The following is a 7,375-nucleotide window of genomic DNA, read 5'->3' on the forward strand; positions in this document are numbered from 1 at the left end:
CCTCCATAGACGGGCAATCTTGGACAGCCTTTGGAAGGTATTTTCCTGAAAAAAACACCCCCTGGACAAGCCGTCTCAAGAAAACCCTCTGGACACGCCGTCGAAAGGACCTCATTGGACAGACACCCCCTTAACGACTAATGGAACGCATTTTTTCCTGAAAAACATCCCACTGGACAAGCTGTCTCTAATGTATCCATGGAAGGCAATTTACATGAAACACCCAAACCACCCCCACCCACGACATGCTGTCTTAAAAGACCCCCAAATACAGGTACCCTTGGATAACCTCTGGAATATAATTGCCCCAAAGGATCCCTTTGGGCAAACTGTTTTCAGAACACCCGCAACCCCCTTGGACAACTGTAAGGGAATACACTCTTGGACAAAATTGTGCTTTCCATAGAGGCGTTCAGATATTAACTAAAATGGCCCAAAGTAGTCTAAACTGAAGCACCCTCTATCGCTAAAAGGGACTTTACGTCAGTGGTAATTCTTATCTCGCAGCGGTAGATATGTTACGATTACAGCCTCAGGAAGTTAAGCTAAATGGGTAAATCCTATCCAGAGTAGAGTTTACAGCGGCAATTATTATAAAGATATTATAACCTGGTTATATTTGTAAAAAGCTCACATTTTTGTTTGATTGTTACATGTATTTTTGTACATATTTACAGTTGGCGACAATGTACATTTGATCGTTTTTAATGGTTTGGTTTTAATGGTTTGGTGGGATTATCTTGTAGCCGTTACTTCTTTTTGTATCGGATGTACGCAAATATTACGTTAATGATTGTGATATTCAGAACATGGCGGGATGCATTGCAGTATCCATGGTAGCCATGATTGTGCATTTTATAAAATTGGCGGGATAATATTATATTTTTCCGTCGTAGACATTATTTCCTTGTGTATTGGAATTACACAAATATGCACGTTAATGATTGTATATCAAAATTTGGTGGGACGCATTGAGTTGTCCTTTGTAGCCATAATTGTGTATTTTATACGATTCGCCGGATAAAATTATATCTGTCCGTGGTAGTCATTACTTTTTTCTGTACTAATATTGGAATTACACAAATATGTAGGTTGATAATTGTGCCATCAGAATTTGGTAGAATACATCGGGTTATCCACGGTAACAATGATTGTGTTTTTTTTATAAAATTGGCGGGATAAAGTTATATTTATCCGTGGTAGCCATTACTTCCTTGTGTGTTGTAATTACACAAATATGTAGGTTTATGATTGTACTATTAGAATTTGGTGGGAGGCTTTAAGTTATCCTTGGTAGCCATGATTGTGCATTTTTTAAATTGGCAGGATAATATATTTATACTTGGTAGTCATTACGTCCTTACGGTATTAGATCACTAATAGAGAACCACCTTTTTGAAGAGTATTCAATTCCTACCATAAATCTACTTTTATTGCAATCTTAGGGGAGTGGGCGTAGATTAAAGCCCTACTGGCACCAAATATTTTTCCTTATTTTCCTTTTTTCTAGTAAGATTTTACTTCTTTCAAGACGTATTTTTTATTTCTTGTACAGAAATGGAAAAAGATGAATCTTATAAGCGATTTCTTGGTGTTCAAAGTGAATTTAATACTTAAACAGAAGGGGTAGAGTCACACATCTTTAAAAATATTGTTACACGCGGTGAAAGTTCTCTATTTTGCTTTCACACTTAGATTATATACTGTGAAAGAAATTTAGGTAGGTTTTACGTCTGCCCTTAGGCTATTTTTAAATGGAGTAAGCAAAATTCAAAACAGAAACACAGCATTCGACCTTATTTTTTCAATGTTGAAGTATGAATTGTGTCATTAAATCACTTTGAAATTTGTCTCTGCTTGAGCTTGAGGAGATACGATAAGTTATACAAAATTTATAAAAAAACGACACGGTAAAAGTTGTTTAAAAATTGCAAAATAGTGCAAAACACGGTTACCTTTCAGAATATACAAAGCAAAGGCCATTTTGTAAACATTACTTTTAGTGATCTAATACCTTAAATATTAGAATCAGACAAATATATAAGTTGATTTTTATACTACATTTGCATCAGATTTTTGGTAGGTTCAATGATTTATCCTTGGTAGACATGCTTGTGCAATTTATAAAATTGGCAGGATATAACTATATTTATATGTGGTAGCCGTGATTGTGTATTTTATAAAATTAGCTGGCAAGATAATATCTTATTTATCCGTGGTGCATTTAATAAAATTGATGGGATAAAATCATAATTATCCTTGGTAGCCATGATTGTGTTCTGTTTAAAATTGGCAGGATGAAATTATATTTATCCTTGGCATCTATGATTGTGCATTTTATAAAATTGGCGGGATTATGATATTATATTTATCTGCGGTAGCTATTATTTCTTTGTATGCTGGAATTACATTAATATGTATTAAGCTGATGTTTCAACTATCAGAATTTAATGGGATTCATTGAGTAATCCTTGATAGGTTTGATTGTGCATTTTATAAAATTGGCGAGATATTATATCATCATTGTGGGCCATTATAATAACCTATTTTTTTTTCAACAATAAGAAAATGATTGCTGCAATCACTGCGATAATTCTGAATGGATCATTTGTAAATATTGTCAGTTGGTAACCATATTTATTTGAATAAGAAAAAAAAATACAGATTTGTATCAAGATGGATTTAGAATAATAGTTTTATAATTAAATGATATTCAACGTTCTTTTAAAAGAAACAATGATAAAAAATCAACATAAAGATCTCACAGCGACCAATTCAGAAAGTGCACGAGCAATGATTTGGGTAGTAAAGGCAATAGCATTACAAAGAAAAGAAAAACAACATGCAACATAAATGGAACCGTTGTTCCAAAATACAAATCTGGGATAGGCTTATGCAATCAAGTAATGCCTACAAATCAAAACACGGTTACACCATTACGGCAAGAACAAACAGCTGAGAGTGCTACTTGCAATTCTGACTCAGTCGAACAATAACAACAGAAACACAGAAACAATACAAGTAGTCTATGTAGTTAATGAAGAATCATGTTATAAACAATTCAGACTCACAGTTAACTGTGACAAACAACGCAGGACACTCTAACGATTCAAGTACTGTTGTGAAGCATAGAACGATCTTCTGAGCAGTGCGGTGGATTTTCCCATGCCGTCGTTAAATCCTGGAAGTTAAGCTGGAACTCTTACAGCATTATTACTATTGTGGCTAATCGTATCCATGTTATGCTGCGAAGACAATATTGCCAGGAAGAAGAGTTACAATGCATGCCAACACTGTCCCCAATGCCACCCATACTGCCAATCGAGCTGTTACTCATTTAAGCAGGACAACATATCAAGTTATACATTGTGCATTAACTGATCAGACAAAATGCCCTTTTTGGTTGCGGGTTTATCCCGCTACCAAAGTTTAAGTGTATTTCTGGCAGTCATACATCTTTAATTCATTCCAAATCACATCCAAAGGATGTTCATGTGCTACACAAAATAGTCCCATTCATGAACAATGCGGATGAATTATCAATGAACAAGCAGTTCTTATTCAACCTGTATCCACTCACACTGACCATTTAGATTATATATTAAGATCTATCAATGATAAGGTATTCCAGTCCATGGTTACATCCCAAGCTGGGTCAGGCAGAGTTCATCTTAGATATGAGGCACATTAAATTTGTATTTGTTTCTCATTCATGTATATTCATAGACTGGCATTTAGAAAATAAATCTACCAAAAACCCGCAACCATCAGACATTTCAAGGCTTTGATTTGATTATTGGAGAGCTTTTTACGTTACTTTAATTCGTAAGGTTTGATAGTAATCTTTCCTTTTTATGCACCTACTTTGATATATATTTTGGCTTAAATATATGATTCCTGGTATAAAGTCGGTGCTATTTTGTCACATGAGTCAGCTTAACGTATGTCCATAAAATATCAAGATTTTTTTCTCAAAATGTTTTACATAAGCAGTATTTTTAAAAGGTGCCCGCAATATTTCAGTGGTACAGGCAGACACCATAACGTACAAAGCTCTACGCAATAAATAAACAAATAAATAAATAAATGATAATTAAAATATGCTATTAATCATATGATGTCAATTTACTGTGTGTAATTGGGTGGGTCGATGCCATAATGTTGCATCTTAGGCGGTCTTTATTGACCTACTTTTGCTTTCAACTAATTTGTGTTAGACAGACATCATTTAACTGTGAAAATTTGAATGACAGCTTATTTTATTGTCTGATATTAATGCACGTAATTTTAAGAAATTAAAAATAGCTATTGTAATTTGTTGAGAATATGTTAAACGTTTGAATTATGCCCTGTCCAACCGGCTCAGTTTAAATAGTACTTTCTTCGAAGAAAACGTTGTTGACCCGTTGGAAAATTTTAACAATTCAATCTACCCTCATGTGTCGTACTTACTGAACATCCCTTTTAGACGGATGCTATTTATCACGGTGGGGAGATTGTTTGGAACCTCTGCGTGATCAGTGCATGTTTCCTATGACGTACCGTTTGAGTCAAAAGTCTGAAATCGTTCGAGTGGTACCATAATACACGGTTAGCGTGTAAATTTGCACGCTTACCGTGTATTTCAATCGGTAGATCTATAAAAGTAAACGCTCACCGTGTATTTTTACGCGTTTACCGGGTAAAATATACGCTTAGCGTACAAATTTATACGCTTAGAGCGTATCGCTCGCTCGAGTTACAATTCTAAATAAATCAGCCAATCAAAATACATGTTACAAAGGAAGCTATGTATAAAGTTCATGATTGAATTATTACTTTTAAGGAAACCTACATAATATTTTCATTATAGTACGAATTGTTTTGCCACTGTAAAGATGATTTCAGTCAAGTAATTTATTCTACAGTATATATGCTTTGATTAAAGACATGTATCTTTTTTATCATATCTTACCTGAAAAGCCTGCTTTATTCTTATATTCGTCAGAAAAGAACAAGCATTTCCAGTCTAATTCCACACATCATACACATATAAAACTTGTACCTTACATTTTAAAATGTCATCTGTTATCATATATCTATTTTTCTACAACTTCAAATAGTATTTATTTTTCTCAGACTTGAATGAAATGTACATAATAAGGCGGGAGGCGGGGGCGGCTCCATGTCACTGAAGTTGCTGTTTTCTACCGGAAACCATTATGCAAAATGACATGATAAAACATATGTCACCTAGGTTATGAAGATCCTTTCGAGGTTCCCTAATTAGAGCCGATCATAAAATTTACTAAAGCATATAAGATGGCTCTGATATGATACAATTCAATGCCTTCGGTCATCAATGCCACTATATAAGAACGCACACGGATTAATATATCACGCGGCGGAGCTGTCTTGTGAAACGAAAACAAAAATTTCACAAGATACCTAGTATTCTAAAATCTGTAAGAATATATTTGGAAATTTAATGGACATTTATTTTTAAAACGATGAAAGTGTAGTTACAAAAAATGTAATTTCGTTAAATATGAATCAAGGACTTTAACTACTTACTGATGGAAAATACCTACTAATAATCTATATCTTTTTTATTTCTTATATTTACATGCTGGATCATTTTCATATCGAAAATGTATCGTGCGCAGAAGTCATCATACGTAATTTACACGCCCCCTCTCTCTATTAAATCTGACCGCTGCCACTTTGATATTTTCAAATAAAAACTTTCAAGTTCGAAGAATCAATAGAAATAAGTAAAAACAATAGTAAGATGATGATGATTTTTTTTTAATACGGAATGCATTGATCCCCATTTGAGTATTATTGGATACAAAATCAAATGCTGAACTTAATTAAACATTTCATTTTCAACTTCCACTTTTAATTATATTACAAGTATCATGCAAGCTAATTGCTCATGCCAGCTAATTGCGACAGGTTGTAAGTTCTGCGAGATCACGTTAGGAAATAAGACAAAAACTTTGATAATTGATCTTTAAACATTCTCCTATATAACTATTCTCCATTTAGATAATACAAATAATATTCTCCATTTCGTTGTAATTATGAATTATTATCCATTTTAGTAATAAGTTTGTTAGTTACAGGTACGCATCATATATATTACCGGGGCTTCGCGCGGCCGGTCGTCGGCTACCCAGAAATAAATATTATCAATTTCGTCAATGAAATTATTCTCCATTTCGTTGTAGTTATAAATTATTATCCATTTCAGTAATAAGTCTGTAAGTTACAGGTACGCATCATATATATTACCGGGACTTCGCACAGCCGGTCATTGGCTACCCAGAAATAAATATTATCCATTTCGTCAATGAAATTATTCTCCATTTCGTTGTAGTTATAAATTATTATCCATTTTAGTAATAAGTTTTTAAGTTACATGTATGCATCATATACATTACCGGGACTCCGCACAGCCGGTTATTGGTTACCCAGAAATATTATCAATTTCGTCAATGAAATTATTTTCCATTTCGTTGTAGTTATAAATTATTATTCATTTCAGTAATAAGTTTATTAGTTACAGGTACGCATCATATACATTACCGGTACTTCGCACAGCCGGTCGTTGGCTACTCAGAAATAAATATTATCCATTTCGTCAATGAAATTATTCTTCATTTGGCTGTAGTTATAAATTATTATCCATTTTAGTAATAGGTTTGACAGGTACAGGTACGAATCATATACATTACCGGGGCTTCGTGCGGCTGATAAATATTATCCATTTCGATAATAAAATTATTCTCCATTTCGTTTTAGTCATAAATTATTATCCATTTCAGTAATAATTTTGTTGGTTACGGGTATGCATTATATACATTTCTGGGGCTTCGCGCGACCGGTCGTTGGCTACCCAGGATAGCCGGACAACTGTAAAATATCACTATATCAGATCATAAAACATGTCATCAGGATATGCCAAATGAATCAAACTGTTGCAATAGTTTCAGTGCTAGGGCTTAAAGATATCTTACTAGGAATTGGACAGTCAGTAGACTAGTATAATAAGTATTTCTTGGAGGAAGATCCGCAAGTAACATAAAAAAACTGTTTACCAACACTTCTAGAGCTGGACATATAGACGAAAAAAGCTAGCTAAATTACCTCCTTAAACAGTGTTAAAAATTATAGGAATTAGCTAGGGGTTCGGTTACTGGACCTAAATTAAATATGACTGCGAAAATCCAAGCTGATAATATACACTCGTTTGTCTGCAGTAATAAATATTTTATGATCATGCGATGTCATTCCAAATTACAAGCAGGTTACTCTGAAAAAATTGAGAGTGCTACCATTTGTTTATATGGATACAGAAGATGACAATACTAGTCTACTGGCCCGCAGTGAA

The sequence above is a fragment of the Mercenaria mercenaria genome, chromosome 6, assembly GCF_021730395.1.
Source record: "Mercenaria mercenaria strain notata chromosome 6, MADL_Memer_1, whole genome shotgun sequence".
In the NCBI taxonomy this organism is placed as follows: domain Eukaryota; kingdom Metazoa; phylum Mollusca; class Bivalvia; order Venerida; family Veneridae; genus Mercenaria; species Mercenaria mercenaria.